We start from the raw sequence: 15,891 nt of genomic DNA, 5'->3' as shown, positions 1-15,891 counted from the left end.
TCCTCCTCCGGCTGTTCTCTTGATTCGTTCGATCAAGTTTTTATGTTTGATCGATTATCAAGATTGGGATAGCAATTTTTAAGGTCCCCCGAGTTCGAAATGATATTTACCTTGGAGGTACATGGTTTGCAATTTTTATACTGTCATTAGTTAATAATGCTAGTTACCTTCAGACTTTTGTATTTGGTTTAATGCTCATGCAGAGCTAGTATACCAATGTTGAAACTTGTTACCTTTACATTTGCTATTGTTAATTCTTATAGAAAACCTTCCAGTGCTAGAGTTTATTGAAATCTGTTCAGTACAACCATTGTACTATACCCTGTAATAAACTAACTACTCTACTGTTGCGCTAGCCACTGGATTAGTGTATATTTGTAGTATTCGAATGGTGTTGCATTAGAGTATGGACATAAATAAAGTGTGGCAAGCTTTCCCAGATATGTGCTCAAGAAAACTACTACCTGTTTTTCTAAATACTAGACGTTTGGGTACTTTAAATTGAACCGCGAAAACGTCTTATATTAAGGAACAAAGGGTGTAGAGTTCACTCAAACTATCTCGGTAAAGCTAGTCACACCTTTGTTAAAATTAATGTTCATTATGTTATCGGAGGAGGTCTGTATGTTTGTCTCTAATGCCTGTCAACTACATACCTGACATCATGATGTAATGTTAAGTCATTTCCTTTTGTACAGTGTCACTGAATTGTCAAGGCGGTGATGGCATTTTATTTTAGTAGAACTGCACAAAATTTTCTTAAAAGAAGAGGAAAGATCAGGAATGGCTCAGTTTTTCAGAAAAAACTATGTATGCCTTCCTGACATCAGCCGCTGATGCTTTATTTATTCCTTCAAACAGGTGGTTAGAAACAGTCTTGCTACCTTTTCCCATTATGAAATTGGAATGCTTATATTTGTGAGTCTATGCTTCAACTAGTGCCACTTTTAGAGTAATCACACTTTCAATATCTATGCAAACAGGGATGCTCGATTTTAGTGGAACTGCACAAAAAGTCCAACTGGTTCAACATTAGGAGCATGTTTTTTCCAAACCTTTATATCCAATTGGTGGCACTGTGAGCTGTTCATTACGAAGGTACATGGTTTGGTACTATCTTGCTACTCTTTTTGTACGGTCATTAGATAGTAATACTAGTGGTTTGCATGTGAATTTATTGGCAGGGTGGACCTACATTGGAGGTGCAGGACAGGATTCAATGATTGGATGCTCAATTTCGGTTGTATTGATTTCACCTCTTCCATCACCGCGAACATGGATATCCTTGGTCTGATGAAGAATAGGCACTATATTTCTGCTCTGAACCAGCAAATCAATTCAGTATGAAATTGTCCAGGGCAAAACATAACTGTATCAGATTGTCCAGTGCAGAACATGACAGATGCTAAGCGGAAGAGACATGTTTAAACCAAAAATACAAGGTGTGGTATATGTTTACTAGCTGCTTGATATTTGTGTAGACAGAGATGTCTTCCTGTTGCTATTTGGCAAACAAACAAAGTGTCCGCAATTTTGATTGAACTGCACAAGAGAATAGTATAGTCACTGCATGTAGTGCCATTTGAAAATAGACACAGAAAGATTGGATAGTCACTTCATGGACTGCAGAAAAGTAGTACTGTACTATTTATTGGCCAACACTAGGTGCTTCATTGCTTTGGTCTGATTATACAATGGGCATCATTTTGCCTAAGTTAAAGTTTTTATTCCGAAAATAGTCTCGCGGTGTGATCGAGAGAAGACCAAATCATATTGTAGTGGATGTTCCTCCATCATGTGTGGTTCATTCTCATGGTTCCAGCTGTTGGTGAAACCACTTACGTTTGCAAGAGGAATTGTAGACTTCACAAACAAATTTGTCTTTCAGTCTGTACTTAATGTTGGCCAAGAGAAGCATCCATGTTAGTAGGAAGAACAGATGTTTTTTCTAGATCTCTTCTTTTGGAGCTACATATTTGTATATGATCTGTTATTGTATATCTTATTATTTTTGTTGTTGATTTGTTATTGTATATCTTAATATTTTTGTATATAAACTTGGTCAAAGTTTGTAAAGCTTGACTTTGACCAAAGCTAATATGCGAACTAAATAAAAACGGAGGGAGTACCTCCTTTCCGGTTTGCAGGGATTAATTCAGACCTCTCACCAACCAAGGTACTCCCTCCGTCCGGGATTTATTAGTCCCGTGAGCAAAGCAGCAAGACCAAGGCATGGCAATAATTAACGGCATGCAGAAGTTTAAGCCTAATTAATTCCAGCGATTTAAGTGGTTGCATGCGTGCCCTCGGCTGCGACTCATTGCATGCTGCTTCGCGTACTGCCTGCGAGCGATTCTGAGTGCCTGCATGCAGCCGGCCGTAATTAAGGCAGCTAACTGATGCAAAAAAAGATATGCTTTAAATCCATGGAATCATTATTGACAAGGAGGGAGATGATTCTAGTGCACTCGTTTGACCGCCACACCGGCGTGCGACCCAGACGGGACGGGACGACACAGTCATAATTTCAGTTTCTCTAGTTTTCCATGGCAAGCTGGTGCGCTAAGCCACTATGCATTGAATTCCGATGACCGTCGCGCTACCTTCCGCCTATAACTACTATTTGCCGGCCTTCTCAGGAGCCACCGTGACCCAACTCGCCATATCCTCATAAGCACTCACCGGCCCGACATCGCTCGCCACGTCCACCATGCCCCCACCCGTCCGCGGTAGGCGACACCAGAGGTGGTCACCGCCGGAACTAGTGTTCGGGTTTTCACCGGAAGGCAGACGAAGGGAGGAGGCATTCTATCTGTCTTTAGATGGAAATGCGGAGATCGAGGAGTTGTTGGAGCACGACCGCATGGCGGAGGAGCAGGAGTTGTTGGAGCGCGACCGCCTGGCGGAGGAGCAGCGTATCGCCGATTTGCGCCGCTAGCGGGACATGGAGCAGCAGCGCACCGATGCTCTGAGTCGCGCGCAGAGCGCCCGCAACTGGGCCGACTACATGGAGGCCGGCGCCCGACAAATAGCCCTGGAGGCTGTCGGGCACGCACGCGTTCGCGACGCCAATTTTTACTACCAGCTCGTCAAGTGGGTTTCCCGCTTGGAAGCCAAAGCTTCGGTGGACCACGTCGGCATGGAAAGGGCCAACGCGCGTGAACAACGCGCCCTATCGCACCTTTGGCAAGTCCGAGGCGACGCGGAGGACGCCGGTGCCAGCGTTTAGCATGGACAACAGATGGCGGCCGGCATCGTCTAGTTAGCTAAGAGTAAGTTAGTACTTGTACGCTACTATAGTGTTAGTGGGAGTAGATAGTTAACTTGGCTATGATGGTTGTCAACGTGCAAGTTCAGTACTCTATATGTGGATCAGACCTGTTACTTTGGTCTGAATGTTGAACTTTCCGTTTGAACGTATGGAATGGGCTGTTATTTTTTTAAATGGGCTGTATTTGTCCTCCACGGTTTAGAGGCTGACTTGTGGGCCTAGCAAGTTGACGCGTACACAATCAGGAGATGATTGTACGTGGAGAGGATGACAGCAGGGACCCACCAAGGTCATGGCAGTGCGCAAGCAAGTGCCTCCTTATTTCAAGCCAATAAAAAATGGCTCCTCCTAGTGGATTTATGACATCTGGGTCCCATGCCATTGTCAACGTAGTCAATAAACGAGAGAATTGCACAATGAGCGGCTGACACCAGGGACCCAGCAGCTCGCCCAGTTATTTTTGTTTTGGGTTAATTTGATAAATGCCACTCCAAATCTGGTGTATCCGAGAAATGCCACTGCAATTTCCAAACTTTGAGAAATGCCATTTCATGCCATTTCTAGTGGCATTTTTCGAAGTCTGGAGTGGCGTTTTTCAAAGTTTGCAAACTGCAGTGGCCTTTTCCAAAGTTTGCAAAAATTGCAGTGGCATTTTTCAAAATTTGGAAATTGCAGTGGCATTTTTATGAATCGCCATAATTGGAGTGGCATTTATCTAATTTGTTTTTGAGACGGAAGCAGGGTGTCAACTGGGCTGTGTGGGACACTCTGGCCTGTCTAGACAGCCTTTTCTTTTACGTTTACCACAGACCAGCCCAATAGTTTTTTTTTCTTTCTGAAAATGGCTAGCCCAGTTCTTTTGTGATTTGTCAAGTAAGTCGCTTTATCAGGCATGTTGGGCTGCAAATCTTTCAAGACGAGGAGAGCTTCATTCGGCTTGCCGAGAAAATGGCCTATCAGTAATGAGAAATGGGCTGTACATTTTTAAAACACATCAAACCGACAATTATTTTCAAATATCTTTTTTTCATTTCGAGATTTTAAATTGCATTGATTTTTATGCGTGGACAACTTATTGGATTTTATATTGATATACATTTATTTTTAAAATCAGTCTGAATGTGACTCGAAATTTCGGGATTAAAAACAGTTCAGACCGCACCGACATATGCAAAATTTCGTATAATTTTTTAACCGTGGCCACAATATGGGCTGTAATGCTAACATAAAGAATATGGGCCTCCAAAAAAACCGTAAGAATTAGCAAATGGGCTGTAAATTATTTGAAATAATGGCAGATGGGTTGTATGCTGTTTTCCACAGATTTGAGGCTCTCCACAGATGGCCTGTATACTATTGGATGTCCATCCAACGGCCGTTGTGCTTCTTCAATCTCTGCTCTTCCTGCTCCAGCCGCTCAAACAAGCGCCGACGGGACTGCCTGCTCCCTCCTCCCCGTAGCCGGCTGTGCTGCCGTGCAGGCCTCACCGCCCCACCGTACTCCCATCGCTGGCCTAGCCATCCCTCTACTCACCCACACCTGCTGTTATTCTCCAACGACGGCAGATGAACCAGTAAACCCTCGTACAGTCATAGTCCCCTCCGCGTGGGAAACAAAAACAACGGCCGAGTCTTCCCTGCCTCCGTGTCATTTCCTTCCTAGGCCTCACCGTCGTCCACCGCCCTGGTGCTCTCAGCGTGGCATGGTCAGTGTGGTCAACGACCGACATGCATCTGAAGTGGACTGTACGTGGAGAGGCTGACAGCTGGGTCCACCGCCGCATGCAAGGAAATGCCCCCTTATTACGTGCAAAATAATGATTTTCTCCACCTGACATCTGGGACCCACTGAAACAGCCTCTGTATTTCACGAAAAAAACATTACCGCCACTGACAGCTTGGACCCACCAGCTATATCTTCGCACGCAAGGAAGTGCCTCCTTATTACGCACAAAAAATGAATACCCCCCCTGCTAGCTGGGACCCAGTATAGTGGGCCTACTAAGTTGACGGGGACGAAGGGCTTTGTCAACTTAGTCAATATGCACGATTCTAGCTCGACTGACCGTACGATGTCCATCCAACGGCCGTAGTGCTTCTTCAACCTTTGGTCTTCTTGCTCCAGCCGCCCAAAGTAGCACCGGTCGTGCCGCCTGCTCCTGCCTCCAGTGGCTGGCTGTGCTGCCACGGAGGCCTCACCGCCACCATACTACTCCCACTGCTAGCCAGGACATCCCTCCACTCCACTCACCCACACCCCCTGTTATTCTACGGCCACGGCAGCACAGCCGAACCAGTGAACCCTCGTACTCCTCTCCGCGTGGGCATCCACTGTCGCGTCTTCCCCGGCTCCGCGTCGTCCCCTTCCTAGGCCTCGCCGTCGTCCACCGCCGTGGTGCTGTCGGCGCGGCGTGGTCAATGTGGTCAACGACTGAATTCCATCGGAAGAATACTGTACATGGAGAGGCCGACGGCTGGGTCCACGGTAGCCGCAAGGAAGTGCCTCCTTATTATGCGGAAAGTAATTATTCCTCCACCTGACAGCAGGGACCCACCGGACGCCGACCAGTATATCGCGAGAAAAACGTTTGCCCCTGACTGCTGGGACCCACCCGACGGGCCACCGTATTTCGCGAAAAAACGTTCCCCCTGCCGTCAGCTCGGACCCACCGGAAGTGCCTCCTTATTACGCACAAAAAATGAATACCCCCTACTAGCTGGGACCCACCTTGGTGGGAGACTGACTTGTGGCCTACTAAGTTGTCGGGGACGGAGGGCTTTGTCAACTTAGTCAATATGCACGATTCTAGCTCCAGTGACCGTACGATGTCCATCCAACGGCCGTAGTGCTTCTTCAACCTCTGGTCTTCTTGCTCCAGCCGCCCAAACCAGCGCCGGTCGTGCCTCGTGCTCCTGCCTCCCGTGGCTGGCTGCGATGTGGCGGAGGCCTCACCGCCCCCTACTACTCCCACCGCTGGCCAGGCCATCCCTCTACTCACCCACACCCCCTGTTATTCTGCGGCGACGACAGCCTCACACCGCAGCGAACCAGTGAACTCTCGTACTCCTCTATGCGTGGGCATCCACTGCCGCGTCTTCCCTGGCTCCGCATCGTCCCCTTCCTAGGCCTCACCGTCGTCCACCGCCCTGGTGCTCTCGGTGCGGCGTGGTCAACATGGTCAACGAATGGCTTCCATCGGACGTGGACTGTACGTGGAGAGGCTGACAGCTAGGTCCACGGCCGCAGCAAGGAAGTGCCTCCTTATTACGTGCAAAATAATTATTCCTCCACCTGACAGCGGGGATCCACTAGACGGGCCACCGTATTTCGCCCCCCTGACTGCTGGGACCCACCAGCTACATCTTCGCACGCAAGGAAGTGCCTGACAGTCGGGACCCACCTGGTCGAAGCGTACTAAGTTGTCATTCTGGTCGCGAACGTGTACGTACATATATACTGGTCGATGTAGAGGCGTGCACGTGTCGTAGTAGAGGCGCGCACGTAGCATGCACACGTACGTACAGTGTCCAGGGTGCAAGAAAGAAAATACGGCCACGTATGTGTACATACGGGCGGGGTCTCGAACGCCTACTCGCGCATACGTACTACCAGGGCTCATGTACATGGCTGGGTCGGAACGGAGAAACAACGTCGTCGTCGTGTTCATGGGGAGGCAACGAAACACGTTGTGTTCATGGGGAGGCAATGGAATGCATCGTGTTCATGGGTAGGCAACGGAATGCATCGTGTTCATCGGGAGGGCTTGGACGGAACACGCGATGGAAACGAGGCCTGGCGTACCGTAGAACGGAGGAAACGGCCTTGTGTTCGACCGGCCACATTCGAAACGGGATCCTATTCATCGGGAGGGGTCTGGCGTACCGCAAAACGGAGGAAACGGACCTCCTACAGTCAAAACAAGGGTCCTGTTGATCGGGAGGGGTGTGGCATACCGCAAAACGGATGAAACGGACTTGTGTTGGAGCACTACGGTTGAGACGGGGGTCCTGTTCATCAGGAGGGGTGTGGCATACCGTAAAACGGGACTCCACGGGATACTGTTCATCTCCATCGTCGACCCCCTCCAGCCTCCACGAGCTACTATTCATCCACCGTCGACCTCCTCCAACCTCCACCTGCGACTGTTCATCCACGGGCTCCTGTTCATCCAGCCTCCAACGCGCGCTACTCCATTGGCTACTGTTCAACGAGCCCTCTCCACGGGCTCCTATTCAACCACCCCTCCACGGGGCTACTGCTCATCCTGCCCTCCACCGTCTACTGTTCATCTAGCCCTCCACGGGGTCCTGTTTATCCAGCCCCAACCGGCTCGATCGATCGTGGTCCTGTTCATCCAGAGGCAACACCACGGGTCCTGTTCATCCACCCCCACCGGGAACTGTTCATCCAACCCCCCCACCCCCCACCCCCTGCAACGCTCGCTGTTCCTCTAGAGGCATCATCGATCGGCTTCAGTTAGCAGCAGTAGCGAAGGAATCACTCGATCGGGTTCAGTTAACAGCCATTGATCGATCGCTCGGGTTCAGTAACGCGTAGCCTACAGTGCAATCGCTCGGGTTCAGTTAGAGCCCAACGCCTCACTCGGGTTCAGTTAGAGCCAACGCCTTGCACACACGCGCGTACGTGTACGAGAGAAACGTGCATCGCTCGGCCCCCAACCTCCCACCGTAACCGGGAACTCCCCGAAATTTTCCTCGCCCTCACTTCTACCACGGTTTTTTCCGTCATGGACGGCCCAAAGAATGTCATGCAGCTGCGTCTCCGGCCCGCCCAGGACGAAAAGCCCATTTTTTGTCATGATTTTTTGTCATAGAAGTAGGAGCCCACCACATCTATGATGATACCGGGTTTTGTCACAATTATCGTCATAGAAATGTCATATGTATGACAGAAAAAAATTCGTTCGGCCCAAAATGTCACGGATGTGTCTTTTTTTGTAGAGTCATATATTTGTTCTAGTATCGGGTTGTAATTATTGAGTTGTAAAGTAAATAAAAGTGTGATGATCATCATTATTAGAGGATTGTCCCATGTGAGGAAAGGATGATGGAGACTATGATTCCCCCACAAGCTGGGATGATACTCCGGACGAAAAAAGAGAGGCCAAAGGCCCAAAATGAGAGAAAAGAGAGAAGGGAAAATACTACTATCCTTTTGCCACACTTGTGCTTCAAAGTAGCACCATGATTTTCATGATAAACAGTCTCCTATGTTATCACTTCCCTATACTAGTGGGAAAGTTGGCTTGTATATTCTGATGAGGACACGAACCTGGGGTAGGGTAATAGGCCTGACCTATACGTCCTACCTAAGGTCCTTGTCATAAGAACAAAAGAAGTTCAAGAATCAGAAGAAGGGATCCAGCAAAGGTGTCGAGTGAAGTCCACTCGACCTACCATTCACTCGGAGATCTCTCTTTATCCGGGTCACTTGACCATGAAACCACTCGACATATAACAAGACCTAAAGCCGCTCTACGCAGCAACGGTCGGGTACTTACTCATATATTTAATGATCATTTGTAGCACTTCAGTAGAGGCGTTACCTGTAACGCCACCCCTTTATGTACATTGAATCCTATGTAACGGAGGGGAGCTGGGGTCCTGGCGCACTCTATATAAGCCACCCCCCTCCTCTGGGACAAGGGTTCACATCCCGTGTAATACACACGCTCATAATCCAGTCGACCGCCTCCGGGCTCCGAGACGTAGGGCTATTACTTCCTCTGAGAAGGGCTTGAACTCGTTAAACCTGCGTGTACAACTCCTTCATAGCTAGGATCTTGCCTCTACATTCCTACCCCCATTCTGCTGTCAGACTTAGAACCACGACCGTTGGCGCCCACCGTGGGTCAGGTGTCTTAGCGATTTGTTGGAGAAGTTGCAATTTGTCCGATCCCCTTCATCATGGATTCAGGCGGAGGTTTGGCCGAGGGCTGCGAGATCCGTCTCGGCGTGCTCGTGTTTGTCACCGACGACTCTGCTTGGCTTCAGGAGGCTCCACTCGACGTCGACGCGCTCCCCGTCCGCGGGGCAACGCACTTTCGCGCGTGCGTCCGCGGCATCCTCCTGCGGCAGCCGTCGACCCAGTATCGGTCGGCTCTTATAGCTTCCCCCTCCCTGCAGCCCGCCGGAGCAAACGTTCCGATCGGTCGAGGCTTCAGCGGTGGGTGAGGCATGCGGTGGCTCGCCAATCAGCCACCCCCCAGGTCGCGGCGATCGAGCCCGACGAAACTCTCTATGGCATGTTCGACCTGTCGACTGGCTCCGTAGAGACTGCATCCGAGTGCGACATCAGCGACCCCGCGGCGGAAGTTTTGATGGTCAATGGACCATGTAGTCCTCCTGGCTTCACCCATGAAGATGGAGGTGATGGTGGCGGCGATCCGTCGCATGTCCACGAAGAGTACCGACCCGAACCCCTATCTTCACAGAGGAGGGAGGAACTTCGCCGTCGGAACATGGATGCACTTCACACTCCTATCGTTGGAGATACCCCTGAGGCCCCAGCCTTGGAGGAGGCGTGCCTGGCCCACTTGGCTGAGCGCACTCGACTAGAGAACCTCCAACACGCACTCGAAAAGCGTGCTCGGCAGCGTGCTCCTGAATCGAGTCGACGTCAACTTTTTCCACCTCCGACTCAGGCATACCGAACTCCAATCTAGAATCTTGCAGCTACGGCCTGAATAGCGGAGTCAATTCAACCTTCCCAGTCAGAAACTGGTCGAGGTTTAGTGCAGATCCGGGATTTGCTCGGAGCCACGGGAGAGTAGAATACAGTAGTATCTCAGTCGCGGAATAGGATTCACAGCAGATCCATAGTTGCAGACAGAGTCCAGTTGGCTAACAGCCCGAGATTGCCCCCGAGGCGTGAGGGACGTGGAGACCGACGAGATCAGTACAAAAACTGTGAGCAGTATGATCACCAACTCAATCACGATGATCGTCGTCGAGGGCCCACGCCTCCCCCAAGGAATGGATCATACGTGCCTCGGCAGCAGGATGACAGATGCCCTCATAGTGGTGGGCGAAGGATTCCAGTCGACCCCAGGGAACCAGGGTTTGATGCGAGATCTGTCCTCGTTCAGGGTCTAGCCGACAGAAACAGAGCTCACAGAGAAGGCCCTGACAGAGATTTTCCAACCAGCAGCAGAATGCATGTCTCAGGCCCAGAGTGCTTCAGCAGAGCCATCAGGTCTTCGGTGATTCCTCCCAACTTCAGATTAGTGACTGGAGTCAGTAAGTTCACTGGTGAGTCCAAGCCAGACACTTGGCTTGAGGATTACCGAGTGGCTGTACAGATCGGTGGCGGCAACGATGAAGTGGCCATGAAGCATCTTCCTTTGATGCTAGAGGGCTCGGCCAGGCCGTGGCTGAATCAGTTAGCTCTAGGTAGTATTTATACTTGGGAAGATCTTGCTCGAGTATTTGTCAGAACATTTGAAAGTACTTGCAAGCGGCCAGCAGGGTTGACAGAATTACAGTGTCGCGTTCAGAAACCGAATGAAACTTTGAGGGATTATATCCATAGATGGATCACGTTGCACCACACAATGGAGAATGTGTCAGATCACCAAGCAATTTGTGCCTTCAAAGAAGGCGTTAAGTATCGGGAGTTGAATCTGAAATTCGGTCGGACAGGAGATATGACTCTGACTCGGATGATGGAGATTGCCACCAAGTACACCAATGGTGAAGAAGAAGACCGACTCCGGAGTGGTAAGCACAAATCAGTCGCCCACGAAACCGGAGGAGGAAACTCCAGTCGAAAGCAGAAGTGTAAAGCTGAGCCAGTCGCTCCTGGTGAAGCCTTAGCCGTGACTCAGGGGAAGTTCAAGGGGAAACCTAATGGACCGTGGAACCCCAAGAAGGTAAAAGATGAAGATGGAAATGATGTGCTGGTTTTACCATGCCACATTCACACCAAGAAAGATGAGGAGGGTAATTTCATTTACCCAAAGCATACCACTCGACAATGTCGACTCTTAATCCAGCAATTCCGGGAGAAACAGCCCAAGGAAAAGGAGAAGGAAGCAGACAAAGTTGAGGATGAGGAGGAGGACGATGATGGTTACCCCCACGTCAATTCCACTCTGATGATTTTCGCTGATGTTTAGAGTAAGAGTCGACAGAAAGTCATCAATAGAGAAGTAAACATGGTCGCCCCGGTGACACCCAATTATTTGAAGTGGTCTCAGACTGCCATACCATTCGACCAGTCCGATCACCCAGCGCACATAGCCACCCCTGGGAGGCAAGCGTTGGTGGTCGACCCAATGGTCGAAGGCACCCGATTGACTAAGGTTCTAATGGATGGTGGCAGTGGCCTGAATATACTGTATGCGAAGACGTTGAAGGGAATGGGCATTCCAATATCCAGACTCAGTAAAAGCAATATGAGTTTCCATGGAGTCATTCCAGGCAAGAAGGCTGCATCACTCGGACAGATTGCTCTCGACGTGGTTTTCGGTGATTCCAAGAATTACCGCAAAGAAAAGTTGACATTTGAAGTTGTGGATTTCCAAAGTGCTTATCACGCTATTTTGGGTAGGCCAGCTTATGCACGTTTTATGGCTCGACCATGCTATGTGTACCTCAAACTGAAGATGCCTGATCCTAAGGGCGTGATCACTATCACTGGCAATAGAAAGAAGGCAGAAGAATGCTTCCAGAATGGCTCGAAGATCGCCAATGCGCAGATGGCAGTAGTGGAATTGCAGGAATATCAGAAAAATGCAGATCTGAGTGATTGCCTGCGAGCTAAGAAGCCTGCCACGGATTCAGCATTTCAGTCGTCCGGTGAGACGAAACCGATTCATGTTCACCCGACTGATCCCAATGCTGCTCCGACCCACATTTCAACAACACTCAACTCCAAATAGGAAGAAGCGCTCATCCGGTTCCTCCGTGAGAACTGGGACATCTTTGCATGGAAACCATCTGACATGCCAGGTGTTCCCAGGGGACTGGCTGAGCATCGTTTGTGAGTCGACCCAAAAGTGAAACCAGTCAAAGAACATCTTCGACGGTCCGCCGTACAGAAGAGGAAGGCAATCAGTGAAGAAGTGGCTCGGCTTCTCGCAGCTGAGTTTATCCGAGAGATTTACCACTCCGAGTGGTTAGCTAATGTTGTCATGGTCCCAAAGAAGGACGATTCACTTGCATGTGCATCGACTTCAAACATATCAATCGGGCCTGCCTAAAAGATCACTTTCCTCTCCCTCGCATCGACCAAATAGTCGACTCGACTGCGGGGTGCGAGCGTTTGTCCTTCTTGGACGCTTATTCCAGGTACCATCAGATCCGTCTGTACGGACCCGATGAGATAAAAAAAACTTTCATCACTCCATTTGGATACTTCTGTTATGTCACTATGCCATTCGGTTTGAAGAACGCTGGAGCCACATTCATGCGGATGATTCAGAAGTGCCTGCTCACTCAGATCGGTCGGAATGTGGAAGCACACATGGATGACATTGTGGTCAAGTCACGTAAAGGTTCCGACCTACTGGCTGACCTTGCTGAAACCTTTGCCAACCTCAGAAGGTATGATATCAAGCTTAATCCATCAAAGTGCATGTTTGGAGTTCCAGGCAGAAAATTACTCAGTTTTCTCGTTTCCGAACGAGGGATCGACGCTAACCCAGAGAAAGTGGGTGCCATACTCTGGATGAAACGCCCTGTGCATGTGCATGATGTCCAGAAGCTCACTGGTTGTTTGGCCGCCCTAAGTCGATTCATTTCTCGCCTCGGTGAAAAGGCACTGCCTCTTTACCGACTGATGAAGAAGTCAGATAAGTTCGAGTGGACTCCTGAAGCTGATGCAGCATTTGCAGAGCTTAAAGCCCTACTTTCCACCCAGTCGGTGCTTGCTGCCCCAATCAGCAAAGAGCCTTTACTGCTTTACATTGCAGCCACTGGACAAGTCGGCAGTACAGTACATACGGTCGAGCGGGAAGAAGAAGGAAAAGCTTACAAAATTCAGTGCCCAGTATACTATGTTTCTGAAGTTTTGACTCCATCGAAGCAAAGATATCCACATTATCAGAAACTTGTTTATGGGATCTATATGACCACGAAGAAGGTTGCACATTACTTCTCTAATCACTCCATTACAGTCATCAGCGACGCTCCGTTATCAGAGAATCCGAACAATAGAGATGCAACTGGTTGAGTGGCAAAGTGGGCGATTGAACTCCTTCCCTTAGATATCAAATTCGAGGCAAAGAAAGCTATCAAGTCCCAAGCAATTGCAGATTTCCTCGCCGAGTGGATAGAACAACAACTGCCGACTCAAGTACACTCGGAGCATTGGACCATGTTCTTTGATGGTTCCAACATGCTGAATGGTTCCGGTGCTGGGGTAGTACTGGTATCCCCCCAAGGAGACAATCTTAGATATGTCCTCCAGATTCACTTTGATTCTTCCAATAACGAAGCAGAATATGAAGCACTCTTGTATGGGTTGCGTATGGCCATTTCACTCAGCGTCCGCCGCCTCATGGTCTATGGCGACTCAGATTTGGTAGTCAATCAAGTGATGAAGGAGTGGGACGTCAGAAGCCCAGCCATGAGTGGTTACTGCAACGCAGTGAGAAAGTTGGAAAAGAAGTTTGAAGGGTTAGAGCTCCATCATATCCCCCGACTGAAAAATCAAGCAGTAGATGATTTAGCAAAGATAGGCTCCAAGAGAGAAGCCATTCCCAATAATGTGTTCCTGGAGCATATTCATGCACCTTCAGTTCAAGAAGACCCCTTCAATGAAGAACCCCCGCAGCCTAAGAGTGCCACAGTTTCGACTGAAGTCGAGGTCCCAGCCGTGGTCGACTTGATCATGGAGGTGTTGGTCATCACCCCTGACTGGACAGTACCATACATTGCATATATCCTTAGGAAAGTGCTCCCAGAAGACGAAGAAGAGGCTCGACAGATCGTCCGCTGATCCAAGGCCTTTACTGTAATAAGAGGACAACTTTTCAGAGAAAGTGCAACTAGGGTTAGCCAGAAATGCATAACACCAGAAGAAGGCCGAGTGATCCTCCACAACATCCATTCGGGGACCTGTGGTCACCATGCGTCCTCTCGGACCATTGTGGCTAAAGCATACCGAGCTGGATTTTATTGGCCACGAGCAAATGAAATGGCGAAAGATATAGTCGACAGATGTGAAGGCTGCTAGTTCTACTCCAATATGTCGCACAAACCTGCATCAGCCCTGAAGACCATCCCACTCGTCCGGCCCTTTGCTGTTTGGGGATTGGACATGGTTGGTCCACTGAGGACTGGTAGGAGCGGCTTCACTCATGTGCTTGTAGCAGTCGACGAGTTTACCAAATGGATCAAAGCCAAGCCTATTAAGAATCTTGAAGCTAGTACTGCTGTCAGCTTCATCAGAGAGTTGATTTTCAGATATGGGGTTCCGCACAGCATCATCACCGACAATGGATCAAACTTCAATTCTGATGAGTTCAGAACCTTCTGCGCCTCACAAGGCACATGAGTCGACTATGCCTCGGTCGCCCATCCCCAGTCGAATGGACAAGTAGAAAGAGCAAATGGCCTGATTCTCAGAGAACTGAAACCCCGACTGACGCGAGATCTCAAGCACGCAGTGGGTGCCTGGGTTGATGAAATTCCTTCAGTTCTATGGGGATTGAGGACAACTCCTAATCAGTCGACTGGTCGAACTCCATTCTTCTTGGTCTATGCAACTGAAGCTGTTCTACCAAGTGACTTGCTTCATAATGCTCCATGAGTTGAGCTCTTCTCTGAAGATGAAGCAGAACAAGCTCGGCAAGACGCAGTCAACCTCCTAGAGGAGGAAAGAGAGATTGATCCGGTCGACCATTTATCAACAAGACCTACGTCGATTCCATGCTAGACACGTGAAGGGTCAAGCTTTTCAAGAGGGAGACTTGGTTCTTCGAGTGGATTAGCAGAAACCACACAAGCTCGCCCCAGCTTGGGAAGGCCCCTTCATTGTCACCAGAGTGCTCCATAATGGAGCATACCACCTTTACAGTGTCGAGCACAAGAAGGACGAGCCACGGGCTTGGAACGCGGAGCTGCTCCGCCCCTTTTATACTTAAGTATTCATTCGAATAAAATGTAATAAGAAATACCATTATAATTTGTTTACCAAAGACAAGAGCTTTACAGTCCTCTGGCACGATTGTTGTTGCTTTTGTTTATGTCTGAAAACCCCCAGTGGGTGACTAAGCCGCGAATCCGTTTCGCCTAAGTTCGAAAGAAAATCCTACCAAGTGGTGAGCCAGCCTCCCACTCGGGGGCTTAGCTGCGAACCCGTTTCGCCTAAGTTTTCAAAATCCTACCGAGTGGTGAGCCAGTCTCCCACTCGGGGTCTTAGCCGCAGTCCAGTACTCGCCTAAGTTTGAAAAAATCCTACCGAGTGGTGAGCAGTCTCCCACTTGGAGGCTTAGCTGCAGTTCAGTACTCGCTTAAGTTTGCAAAATCCTACCGAGTGGTGAGCAATCCTCCCACTTGGGGGCTTAGCTGCAGTCCAGTACTCGCCTTAGTTTGAAAAAATCCTACCGAGTGGAGAGCAACCCTCCCACTCGGGGGCTTAGCCGCAGTCCAGT

Source organism: Triticum aestivum, chromosome 4A (assembly GCF_018294505.1).
Source record: "Triticum aestivum cultivar Chinese Spring chromosome 4A, IWGSC CS RefSeq v2.1, whole genome shotgun sequence".
In the NCBI taxonomy this organism is placed as follows: Eukaryota; Viridiplantae; Streptophyta; class Magnoliopsida; order Poales; family Poaceae; genus Triticum; species Triticum aestivum.
The sequence above is the reverse complement of the archived record's forward strand: the minus strand, read 5'-3'. Positions refer to the sequence as shown.